The sequence below is a fragment of the Octopus bimaculoides genome, chromosome 19 (assembly GCF_001194135.2).
Source record: "Octopus bimaculoides isolate UCB-OBI-ISO-001 chromosome 19, ASM119413v2, whole genome shotgun sequence".
In the NCBI taxonomy this organism is placed as follows: domain Eukaryota; kingdom Metazoa; phylum Mollusca; class Cephalopoda; order Octopoda; family Octopodidae; genus Octopus; species Octopus bimaculoides.
In genome coordinates, this window is record NC_068999.1 from 4,353,207 (window position 1) to 4,366,073 (window position 12,867).

Consider the following 12,867-nt stretch of genomic DNA (forward strand, 5'->3'; position numbering starts at 1 on the left):
ATATATATATATATATATATATATATATATATATATATATATATATATATATATATATATATAACCATTCACATACATAGATATATATCTATATACACATACACACTTATACATACATATACATGCACATACAAATACATACATGCACACAAACACACACATATATCATCATCATCATCATTTTAAAGTCTGCTTTCCATAATGACAAGAGTATACATATATATACATGCATTATATCTATCTATCTATTTATACATATGTATATATTTATAAATACATAGGCAAATATACATACATTGTATTTGATATACAAAACTAAATATTGTAGTAATGTTTTAACATTTTGAAAAGATTTTTTTAAAAACAAACAAAAACTGGTTAAAAATTAACAAAAACTACAATAAAGGGGGGAAAAATGAAAAAATAAAAGAATTTCCGTTTTATTTACATTTCATGCACCCCTCCTCCTTCCTTCCTTCCCACCCCCCATCCCAGTTCTATAGTTATGTTGTTAATGGTGTCTTTTAACTGGAGGAGGAGGAGGAGGAGGAAGAAGAAGAAGAAGAAGAAGAAAGAGAGAAAGAAAGAGGAAGAGGAGTCAACATGAAAACTGGTTTGTACATAGAGATCTAGCAAGTCATGAAAATATGAGAGGTGAAAAGAGAGAGAGAGAGAGAGGAGAAAGGACTGGGAGAGAAAGAGAGAGGGGGAGAGAAAGGTGGAGAGAGAGAGAGAGAGAGAATAAGGAAATAGGAAGATTTGAATATTTCAAATTGCAATATATGTACACATGCGTGGGACTGCGATGTGTGTGTGTATAAATATATGTGGTGGGAAAGGACCTACACGTATCAGGTCACAGAGGGGGAAGACAGGGAACCCGAGACTCCCGCAGGTTTTCTGTGCTTGAAGAGACACGTCAAGCTAAGTAAAAGCGTGGCTGCCCTTGCATAGGGGCTTGTCCCCTACAACCCTCTCCAGCTGAGCATCCTTAATCTTGCCAGCTCATAAGTGCTGGTGCCATGTAAAAGGCACCCGGTACGCTCTGTTGGGAAGGGCATCCAGCCATAGAAACCATGCCAAAACAAACAGGGACCCTAAACAGCCCTTCAGATGGTCGGCTCCTGTCAAACAGACCAGCATGGAAAATGGATGTTAAATGATGATGATGATGATGATGATTGATATATATATATATATATATATATATATATATATATATATATATATATATATATATATATATATATATATATATATATATACAGGGTGCGGTGAATAAAGTCGTCTAAATTATGTAGAAATGAAAATAGCACTGACGTCTCATTTTAACGAATATATTTACCAAAATTACATAAAAATATCTTGAAATACTAAAGAGTAATTTTGTTCAATAAAATCAACATTGGCATCAACTACAGCCTCCAGACGACTTCGGAATCTCCTGCAAGTCTTCTAGATGGTCTCTCTGTTTAAGCTGGTGAATGCTGCCATAATCCTTGCCTTCAGTTCATCTTTGGTGTTACAAGGAGTTTAATCTACCAACATTATCATGGATCTTTAAGCACCCAGAAACAGCCATTGGGCTTATAACACCTTTCTTCCACCCCTTTAATTTTCTCTGTCGTTTATACTTTGTGTAAGTCAGATTTATTAATATAAACATCTACATATTTGTACTTAAACATCCATTGTCTGAGAATCTCCAGCTTTTGCTTTCTCTCGGCTTTCATGTATGCATATATATACATATTTTGTGCTTCTTGTCCAAACTATTCTATTAAATTTAATATATCCAATTTGTATACCTGAATAATTGCCACTATATATCTGGACATGTGTATATTATCCTCATCATCATTTAATGTCTGCTTCCCATGCTGGCATGAGTAAATGGTTTGACAGAAAGTCGCAGAACGGAAGACTGTGTCAAGTTTTACCATGGTTTCTATAGTTGGATGCCATTCCTAAACCCATATATATACGCGTATGCAAATACACACCCACAGACATCTGTGTGTGTGTGTGTGTGTGTTTCTGTTTTCTTCTCTTAACGTAGTGTGTGAACTATAAGCAAAATGTTACCAAGAAAACATGATCAGGCGAGGCGGAAATATTGCCTAGCTTGGAAATAATAGAAGTTTGATGACAGGAAGAGCAACCAACCACAGAAAAATGAAAAATTGCCCCCAACAAATCTCGCCCAACCCGTGTAAGCATGACAAAGCAAGGTAATGTTTTCCCCAAGTTCAGACATGTTCCCACGGGTGATTACAAGCAAATAGGGGTAACTCCAACTAATGATGGTGTTTATGTTATGATGCGATAAAGATTCAGAGAATAAGAGATTCCATGTACCAAAATGTGACTTTTATTCTTAAAGTCATCTTTAAGAACAAGAGCTGACCAGTCAGAAATGTCAACAGCATCACCGATTCACAGAAGCGGAGGAATATCAACATTAATACACACACATACACACACAAAATCATGTATATGATACATATATGTGTGCACGCGCACGTACACATACATGTGAGTAGACATACAAATACACACACACAAACTTCTTACAGTTTCCATCTATCAAATGCCCTCACAAGACATTGGCTGGTGCAAGACCATGGAAGTACACTTGCGTAGGGCTCAGTACAGTGGGATTGAACCCAGAACCACAGAGTTGCAAGGCAAAATTCTTAACTGTGCAGCCTGTGTTTTTTTTGCCAAAACTTTTAAAATCCCAGCTCTTTTCAAATAATAATAATAATGATGATGATGATAATTATTTCTACTCTAGACACGAGGCCTTGAAAATTTCGATGGGAAGGGAGCTAGTTGATTACATCGACCCCAGTGTGTAACTGGTACTTAATTCTTCTTCCCCCAAAAGGATGAAAGACAAAATCGACCTTGGCCGAATTGACTTGAATAATAATAATAGCAATATTAATAATAATAATAATAATAATAATAATAATAATAATAATAAGTTTCAAATTTTGGCAAAAGGCCAGCAATTTTAGGGGACGGTGTAAGTCGATTGCATTGACTCCAGTGTTCAACAGGTGCCTTATTTTATCGGCCCTGAAAGGTCAAAGGGCAAAGCCTGCCTTGGTGGCATTCGAATGTGAATTGTAATGCCAGAAGAAACGTCATTAAGCATTTTGTTTGACGCGCTATTGATTCTACCAGCTTGCTGCCTTTAATAATAATAATAATAATAATAATAATAATAATAATTATAATACTTGAGTGACCAAGGACCATACAGATGACAAGATGAAGTCAGTACCAGTTCATTTAATGCCATCATGTCACAGAATTGCGTGTAAATGCCAAAGCAGAATTCCCTAGATTCCACCTCCAACTTTTGGTCATCTTACATGAAAGATGGCTTCAAACAAAAAAAAAAAAAAAAATTCTAATTAATTAAATCTGTAAAATTAAAATGCACACACAAAAATGTGCACATACACAGAACAATATCAATCCCCAGAACTGACAGGAAAAACAAAATAATTTCACAAACAAAGAAATTTTTTTTATAATAAAAAAAAGGCAAAGTATAATAAAAAAAAAACACAAAGACATTTCTAGAAGTTTGTTGATAAAGAAAAAAGTAAAAAAAAGATAAATGTAAAAAAATAAAATTTAAAATAAAGAGAAAAAAACACATAAAAATTGACTTACAAACGCAGTTGGTTGTACGCATTTAACAGACTTTCAGATGTGTTAGCCTAGAAAAAGGGTAACAGAATCACTGTTAGCACAACAGACTGTGTAGGAAATAAATGCACACACACACACACACACACACATATATATACATACATATAGCCACACACATGCGTATATACATAAGGACACATTCGCACAATTATATTCACACACGTGCATACATATATAAAGACACACATTCACACACATGTGCACATACATGTATAATGGTCGTCGTTGCTGTCATCACTTTCTGTTCGTTCTTCAACAAGTAGCATGTGATGGAACTAACAGCATCATGCTGTGGTCTTTCTCACCATCTGCTGCACACAACAGAGAAGAACAGCCAGCATTTGTTGTCGTGTCAGGTTTACACTGTGGACCAAATAATGTATGCTGCTTTTGGACCTAAAAAGGTTCACAGTGACCTAACCAAAGAGCCCTTTCTACTTTGCAGCAACTCTTTGAAACTGTTGCACACTCAGTGAGGAGCTGCAAAAAAGCTTGCAGAGGCCACATCTCCTCTGTGCATTTCATTTTGAGCAAGGAAAGTGAAATCGTGATGGCACCTGTACCAGTGGAGCACTAAGAGCATGATCGTTGCCAGAGCACCAGCTGTCTGGCTTCTGTGCCGGTGGCACGTAAATAGCACCATTTGAGCATGATCGTTGCCAGTACCGCCTGGACTGGCTCCTGTGCAGGTGGCACGTAAAATACACCATTTCGAGCATGGCCGTTGCTAGTACCTCCTGACTGTCCCTCGTGCCGGTGGCACGTAAAAAGCACCCACTACACTCTCAGAGTGGTTGGCTTTAGGAAGGGCATCCAGCTGTAGAAACTCTGCCAAATCACATTGGAACCTGGTGTAGCCATCTGGTTCACCAGTCCTCAGTCAAATCGTCCAACCCATGCTAGCATGGAAAGCGGACGTTAAACGATGATGATGATGATGATGTTTCTCTGACTGGATGCCCTTCCTATTACCATTCCCTTTACAGCACAGGCTAGGTTTTATTGTGCCACTGGCACTAGAGACAGACAGGGGACTAGACTGAGAAAGAGTTTGCACTCGGTACATCGTATGAAGTTTCTACCAACACCTTTTCTACATACTGAACAGTGCCATCTCCCTGGAGGGATCAGTGATTCATTCGTTTTCCTACTTACTAGGACTTTTAGCATCCCAAATATTGGAATCAGCACCTGTACAGCAAATGCATTGTGGGATATTGTCTTGTTGTAAGAGGAGAGACCCCGACTGCCGTTTTTTACAGAGTCTGGCATAATATTCTTGGCACATTCTACCTTTATTCACAACACCTTCATATGGTATGTTCTCATCAATGGCAAGGTGTTAGTGCCATTCTTTGTGTGGAACAGGAGAGACAGACAGAGACTTGATGCACAGGTTTTGGGTTTGGGGGACTGATTTTCCATATTCAACAATCAAATAAAAACCACTTCTTTTGGACAAATTCCATTCCCATATCTGTTGGAAACTGTTTTTTGGCATTGTTAAAATTTTGGGGTTACATTAATTTCTCTAACAGTTGCAGATCCAAGCATGTAACCATTTGAATTTTGCAGCAGGAATGCTAATGGATTTAATGCCAAAATAAACAGAATTACAGGAATGCAATCTCCTTGGAATGTTCCCATAAAATATTTACAACACTGGATACAACCGTTCCACTCACAGTTGTAAGTGTGAGGGTTGTGGATCAGGTCTTTGTGAGCCTCCCAATGGCAGTGACTAACGTAGAATGTACATCTGCTAAGTGCAGAGACTTCAACAGGCATAAATGGGGATTAGAGTCAAATGCTTTCCTATAATCAAACCATAATTTTACACAGTTTCTGCAGTATCTTCGGAGAGGACAGATTGGTTTATCAAAAGTTATTCGGGACATTCTCAGACTCATTTCTTTCCACCTTCCTGCTTATCAGTCACTGTGTTGTTGGACTCACAACAACCATGTATGCATGCATGCATACATACATATGTGTGTGTACATGGCGGGGGGGGGGGTATGTGTATACACATGTAAAGTCTTGTGCAGGTAAGGAAAGAGCCATGTATTTAATATAGCAAAAAATGAGAGAAACAGAATGAAAGAAGAAATTAACAAAGTTATAAGAATGACAACTTTTAGAAAATTAGTTGTCACCTGTAAATGAAGGAAATATACCTGAGAGGACAATCAAGATGTCTTTAATTTGATTTGATTTTTGAAGTGGAAAAAGAATATAAAACAACACAAAACTGACCATGAATATCTTTTGATATTACTAATCCGTATAATTGTCCAGATCAATGTTGTAACGAGATCAGAAATATTAAAATGGCTGTCATACCAACACGGACAACATCAAATGAGTTCTGTCTTGGTTTTTTGCATCAGTATCTTGTATCTGTCCTCAAATGGCCACAACATAAAAAGACAGAGTCCGACCTGAGGCAGCATGGGGAAACGGACATTAAATTATGAAATCTAATTAATTTGTAGGCAGGAGCGTTTGGGCAAAAGAATGGTCGAAATGAAACTGGAAGAAAATGTCACCAGAACTTGAAAGAAATAACTTGAAGAGATAGAAAAATGCATTCAAAAGCAAGAATCTGAAATTTATGAATGAAATATAATTTAGATGATATAATAAAGAATTATAATTAAGAAGAATGAGAGAAACAGGACAAAGAATATTGTGGAAGACTTTAGAACCTTCCATGGAATCGGCACCATCTATACTTACAACTCTTTGGTCAAAGAGTTGTAACAAATTCTCCTTTTTCCCTTTCTTCTTCTGTTTCTTTCTGTTTCACCATTCCACTTTTTGAATCCGCTTTCATCTTGTTTTCTCTTGTGATATCTCTTGTTTTTTTGTCCCAATTAAACATTACTTGGAGATACAAGGCACGTTTTAAAACTTGCCTAGATAATATTTTCAATGTATGAAACTATTAGTAGTTGATAACTATATACTGTGTACAGTAAACAATCATCATCATCATCATCGTTTGACGTCCACTTTCCATGCTGGCATGGGTTGGATGATTTGACTGAGGACTGACAAGCCAGGAGGCTGCCCCAGGCTCCAATCTGATCTGCCAACCATTCCGAGAGTGTAGTGGGTGCATTTTATGTGCCATCAGCACGGGGGTTAGTCAGGTGGCACTGGCAATGACCACACTCGAATGGTGCATTTTACATGCCACCAGTATGGGAGCCAGTCAGGCTGCACTGGCATCAACCACGCTTGCATTCGCTTTCAAAAGGGTTTGTTTCTGAAGGATCAAGAATATATTTGTTACGGAAGTAACTAAGCAGAGAAACACGAAATGCTGACTAACCTGAAGCCCATTCACTGGGTTTGTTCAATGTTTAAACATTTTGGAATAAGTTCACTTGAAGCCTGCAAGAAAACGAGGAAAATAATCAGTGAGATGTCTTTTAATTAGATTAATATAAATAGATGAATACAACAGAAAGAAATAATTAATTAAATTGAGGAGTAAAAATGCTTTCGGGGAATTTATGACAACTGATATCATTCAATTGTGATGGCAGTCGTCGTCTAAAAATATATTTTGACATTAAAACAAAGGATTTTAAAAAAAATATATCTCTACAATTTGCAACATCTAAAGGAGAACTAATAGATCTTCTTCACAGAACTGTGGTATAAGTTATTCCAATGACTTAGTCTTCAACAGCATGGTGGTGGTGGTGGTAGTAGTAATAATAATAATTATAATTATTATTATTATTATTATTGTTATTGTTGTTGTTTCTAATTTAGACACAAGGCCAACAATTTTAAAGAAAAGGTGGATTAGCCAATCATGTTGACTCAGTTCTTGTCTGACACTTTATTTTTTTGACCCACGAAGGACAAAACACAAAGTTCACCTCAGCAGATTTGAACTCAGAACAAAGTTTTGGAAGAATTTTTATCCTCTGAGTATAAATCTCCACACTTCACAATGGTTCTTCAAGGACTTAACTGCAATGGTACCCAGGTTTCCTCTCAAAATTTCTTGCTCTAAACAATAAAATGAATTGATATGAAATTGACATGCAAGTGGCTGAGCACTCCACAGACACACGTACCCTAAACGTAGTTCTCAGGGAGATACAGTGTGACAAGAGTGGCCCTTTGAACTGCAAGTACAACTCATTTTTGCCAGCTGAGTAGACTGGAGCAATGTGAAATAAAGTGTCTTGCCCAAGGACACAATGTGCTACCAAGAAGTGAACTCACAACCTTACAATGGTGAGCCGAATACACAAACCGTTAAGCCACGCTCCTACCAACAATAACAACAGCAGGAAATAAATCCTCTGAATGACACCATCTGAGAGTGGAGACTAGAGTGAAGGGGAAACTAGAGTGGAGGAAAAACTAGAGTGGAGGGAAGACTTGAGAGGAGTTCGAGGGGGGGGGGACATCATTTCACTTGTAATGTGTGTGCAGTCTCCATTGTCCTGCTCCACACCCAGAATGTGGAGATTGGCAGAGATAGTTGATGTTTAGTTAATAAACGAGGTTAACAGTCATTAATTAGTAATTACCATACAGGTAGAAAACAACAAGAGAGTGGGTGGAGTAGGAGAGAATAAACATTTCCTGAGTTCTTGTCTATGAAGATTCGTTGGAAGGAGAGAGAAGTCGTAGTTAGGGGAGAGGGCACAGAGTTTCTACGACTACAACTGTTCTAAGAATTATCATTTTTCCAAAAAACTATGATCAATAAACAGGCATATTTCCTTGTACTTATCATCTGGCTTTAGTTCAAGATATCACAAGAATGACAAGGAAACACCCAAGATTTTGGCAATGGTAACCACAACAAAATGTGCATGTATGCATGCATGTATGCGTTTGTGTTTATGCAAATTTTGGGAGTGGGTGGAAACACCCCCGACAGTTTTGCAGTTGAATTTTTCTTGATGTCAGCTTTCCTGCATTCCCTTTGCCAAGCTTTTCCCAATCCATACATCACCCTCCACCACCCGACCATTCACCCCCCACCCACCTGGAAAACTGCATTTTATCTACAAAAACATCCTCATTAATCCCCTCCCCCCACTGGTGTCTTCCTTCAACAAAAGACTAAACATGCATATATATATATATATACATATATATATATATATATATATATATATATATATATATATATATATATATACACACACACATTGTGTATGTGTTCATATATATGTGTGTGTATGTAATATATAAATGAAGCACCGAGATAGCAGGTAACTTGTAAATAAATTTATGCCTTTTAACGAACATCCAGTTTGTCTGACTGTCCAAATACTACCACCCCTGATACTATCACTCTTGATTAAATCACAGGATTCTTTCAGTCAGACAAACATGAAAAAAAGCTCAACTAGTTTCACCGGGTCATTGCCAACTCATCAGGAATGGCCACTACTTCAGTGGGACTGAACCTGGAACCATGTGGTTGGGAAGCAAGCTTCTTACCACAGAGCCACACCTACACCCATGAGAGTACAGTGGAGGAGGTGATTTGAATTTGATAAGGGGTCATAATAAGAGGTGAATAAGAATAAGAAAATGATAACTTCAAAAGAGTACAAGACAGCAAATGTACCAACAGAAAGAGTACGTGTAAAAGAGGACAAAAGTAATTTTAGAAGAGTTTCTGAAGCCACAAGTGGAGAGCACAAAAGGAAGGGAGGTAATTGGCAAATGTCGACCATCACCACCGGCCATGGCTCCTAATTTTATTTTCTTTGAGGGAATTCTGAAGGTTTATAAAAGATTCATATTAAGAAAAGAAATATGAATGAACATGAAATTGGGGTCAGACAGTTGCCCCACTGTTAGGGGTGGGGGTGGCAGTGGGGAGAGTAACTCTGGTCACATTTAACTGCTAGGAAAAGTAGGTTTTTCTAGATTGTTCTTTGACGTTTTTATAAATATTGATAAACAGGAAGTGAAAAGGGGAAGAGAAATGCTTGGTTAGATACAGAGCGTGGTGCTAATGGTTTATTTATGTATGGTGTTGTATGAGAGCGGGGTGGAAAGATATGCGCGCGTGTGTGTATGTGAGTTTATATAAACACACACACACACACACACGTACGTGCACATGGTGCCTAAGCAATAAAAAAGCTGATTTCTCAAGTAACAGGATATATAAATGGGGTACATAGTGGTACTTATTGTTGTATAGCTCCAGGTCAGGCCTATGATTAAAGGCATTCCAACTGTGACCATCACTGTGATTTTGTATAACTGGAGTTACACTGATCAAGGTGTCCTTCCTTTTTTTAAAGGCAGTATGGTGTGATTTGAGGTAATTTGGCAGCTATTTCTAGCAGGTATAGTGAGGCATCCTCTTCAACCAGATTGTTCTTGTTATTTACTTCCCAACCAACACTGACAGACATTCCAATCATGACCGCCTCGTCTTTTTTAGAATTATGTATGACTTCATTATCAAATAATTCCTTTCCTTATCTAAGAAAAAAACTAGGTCGAGATTTGAATGAGATTTGGCTCCTATTTCTGTCAGCTTAAGGTGATTGCATACAGATCCCTTCACTAGCCAAATAACTGGGGTTAGGTGTAGCAGGGTAGGTAGGTAGGTAGGTAGTGAAGGGAGATAATAGGGGTGTAGAGAAGGGGGTAACTGGAACAAACAAGTAGCTGACATGCCATCTTCTGGAATTCTCTTCCTGCATTAACCAAAATATACATCTGCGTTTGCTACTTTCCGATCCTCCCCACCCAAAAATGTAAATCCCCCACCCCGTTAGAACCAGGCCTTCTACTACTATCTTTTATCTTTTACTTGTTTCAGTCATTAGAACGTGGCCATGCTGGGGCACCGTTTTGAAGAATTTTTAGTCAAATGAATCGACCCCAGGACCTAGTTTATTTTCGTTGTCTTTTTTTAAAGCTTGATATTCATTCTATTGGCCCCTTTTTATGGGAACATAAATAAACCAACACTGGTTGTCAAACAGCAGTGGGGGACAAAGACAGAAACAAAGGCATACATAGGCAAAGTGGCTGAGTTCCTCTCGTACATTGGGCCTGACGGAGGCAAAGTGGCTGAGTTCCTTTTGAGTGTTGGGCCTTGTGGAAACAGGCCTCACTGGGGCAATAACCAAGACCTTTGGCATTATGTTGTGCTTGAGAAGAAGACCCATCAAGCCAAGCAAAATTGTAGTCGTGGCAGATACCAGTGTCACACTAATCGGCACCCAGGTGTCACGCAAAACCACCCATTACTTTCTCAAAATGGTTGGTGTTAGGAAGGGCATCCAGCCATAGAAAACCATGTCAAATCAGACTGGAGTCTGCTGCAGCCTTTCAGCTTACCAGACCCAGTCAAACTGTCCAGCCCATGCCAGCATGGACAACAGATGCTAAATGATGACGATGATGATGATGACGATATGTTAAACTGTTGTATGTCCAAATTTGGCCAAACGCGCTTTTTTTCAATATTTATTTTTGCTTGCAATAACCAGTTCTTTTGGTCAAACTATCGTATCTCAAGCTGCTTCAGATACCAAGATATCAAAAACTGGCAAAGTGTAATACAATGGTTTTTGCTATGGAATGGTGAAACTATTTTTTCGTTTTCTGAAAAAGCAACGTTTTGGACTTACAACACTTTTGCATAATAGCAACGATATACATATATATACATACACGCACACACACACACACGACAGGTTTCTTTCAGTCTCCTTTTCCGAAATCCACTCACAGGGCTTTGGTTGACCCTGAAGCTATAGTAAGGAAGACACTTGCCAAAGGTGCCACGCAGTGGGACTGAGCCCAGAACCATGTGATTTGGAAGCAAGCTTCTTACCACACAGCTACTCCTGCTATTCTAACCCATATTCTACACCATACCGCAATGCCAGCAGTAACGAAGCACCATTTCCCAAGCCCCTCACTAAACCACAACACCAACATCACACATCTTGAGGGTCAGCAAAGACACTTGATTTGCTAGAATTAGCAGCCAATGCTTCTCAGATCACACTTTGCATGAGAAGAGAACACATCGATAGGTGCAGGTGTGGCTCTGTGGTAAGAAGCTTGCTTCCTAACCACATAGTCCCAGGTTCAGTCCCACTACATGGCACCTTGGGCAAGTGTCTTCTACTACAGCTTCAGGTCGACCAAAGCTTTATGAGTGGATTCGGTAGATAGAAACTGAAAAGAAGCCTGTTGCATATGTGTGTGTCTGTCTGTCTGTCTGTCCATCCCCACCACTTGACAACCGGTGTTGGTCTGTTTACATCCTCGTAACTTAGCAGTTCAGTGAAAGAAGTACCAGGCTTTACAAAAAAAAAAAAAAGAACTGGTATTGATCCATTGAACTAAAGATTCTTCAAAATGGTGCCCCAGCATGGCCACAATGTAAGGACTGAAAAAAGCAAAGGGCAAAAGATTACATATGGTTGTGGACAGGCTGGCCATGGCTGGACTCCCTTTGATCATAGATCTTGCTGAATTAGGGATGAACAAGGAAAGACACATTGGATAGTGTAGTCCTAGATACACTATGTCTGAATAAAAGACTGGATGGTCACAACTGGAACACTGAAGCTGACCTGGAGTTAAACAACAACAACAACAGGCACATTGGATAATGTAGTCCTAGATACACTATGCTTGAAGAAATGCTGTGTTAGTCGCAGTTAAAAAAATCTTTGACCGTTAGTCAACAGGGTCGGCACTGACCTGTGGCTAAACAACAACAACAACAGCAAGGAAGGACACGTTAGATACCGTATGTCTGGATAAAAGGCAGGAGGGTCACAGCTAGAACGCCTTTGATCACAGGTCCATTGGATCAGGGTTGTACTGGGGGATAGGGAATGTAAACAACAACAACAACAACAACATCTGTAAAGACCTACAATAACCACTTCTCTCTCTCTCTCTCTCTCTCTTCCTTCGTCTATTTTTTAAGAAAAGCTTTTAATTAAATCCACATCCTCAGTCCTAACCTGCTCCCACCCAACACACACACACACACACACACTTGGTAAATAAACTAATTCTGAGATCAAACAACGCCAAGGGAAGGCAGAATCCTTTATTTCTTTTGTTGATTTTATTTTTTAATCGGTTCCCTTTGACTTT

The 12,867-nt window shown here is 38.7% G+C and overlaps 1 protein-coding gene across 1 annotated transcript in view; it reads right to left on the reverse strand.

Moving 5' to 3' along the window:
• Positions 1 to 12,867, reverse strand: part of LOC106884054 (fibronectin type-III domain-containing protein 3A) — a gene marked incomplete at its 3' end in the record, with an annotated part of 245,776 nt that overhangs the window by 173,119 nt on the left and 59,790 nt on the right. Inside the window, exons 2-3 of the mRNA XM_052974886.1 lie at positions 7,067 to 7,128; positions 3,691 to 3,737 (exon numbers count right to left, since the gene is read on the reverse strand). The remainder of the gene's footprint in view (positions 1 to 3,690; positions 3,738 to 7,066; positions 7,129 to 12,867) is intronic.